This window comes from Corylus avellana, chromosome ca7 (genome assembly GCF_901000735.1).
Source record: "Corylus avellana chromosome ca7, CavTom2PMs-1.0".
Classification (NCBI taxonomy): Eukaryota; Viridiplantae; Streptophyta; class Magnoliopsida; order Fagales; family Betulaceae; genus Corylus; species Corylus avellana.
The window spans coordinates 4,394,226-4,394,779 of NC_081547.1; the positions used below are offsets into that span (position 1 = coordinate 4,394,226).

The 554-nt window shown below is 33.2% G+C and overlaps 1 protein-coding gene across 1 annotated transcript in view; it reads left to right on the forward strand.

Moving 5' to 3' along the window:
• Positions 1-554, forward strand: part of LOC132186583 (U-box domain-containing protein 33-like) — a 7,920-nt gene that overhangs the window by 1,801 nt on the left and 5,565 nt on the right. The window lies entirely within an intron of this gene.

The following is a 554-nucleotide window of genomic DNA, read 5'->3' on the forward strand; positions in this document are numbered from 1 at the left end:
CTTCTCTTCTCCTTTTTTTTTTTTTTTTTGCAGATCTGCTTCTCTTCTCCTTTTCTTTTTCTTCTTCTTCCTCTTCTTTTTCTCCTTTTTCTTCTCCCCTCTAAAGGGAGTTGGCCGGCTGTAGAGAGAAGGGGCTAGGGAGATTGAGAGAGGAGAGAGAGAGAGAGCTGAGTTTGGAAATGAAAGAAAAAGGACCAAAAAGTTGAATATATAAAAAAATTATAAAGGGAAAAGAAGACGAAAAGAAGATAGAAAAAGTTAAAAATCCCGCTCATTTTTTTTTAGTGACGTGCTAACATTTAACATGTCAGAAATTTCTGACGTGCTAGTTTTAACTCGTTAGAATTTTTTTTTTCCCTATATTATTGCATTGAGAATAAATTTTTTTTTGAGCAGAAATAATTTCTGACGTGCTGGTTTTAGCATGTCAGAAATTTCTGACGTGCCAAAACCAGCACATCAGAAACTATGTAGATTTTTTTTAAAAAAGGGAATAGAAATAATTTCTGACGTGCTGGTTTTGGAACGTCAGAAATTTCTAGATTTTTTTTTTT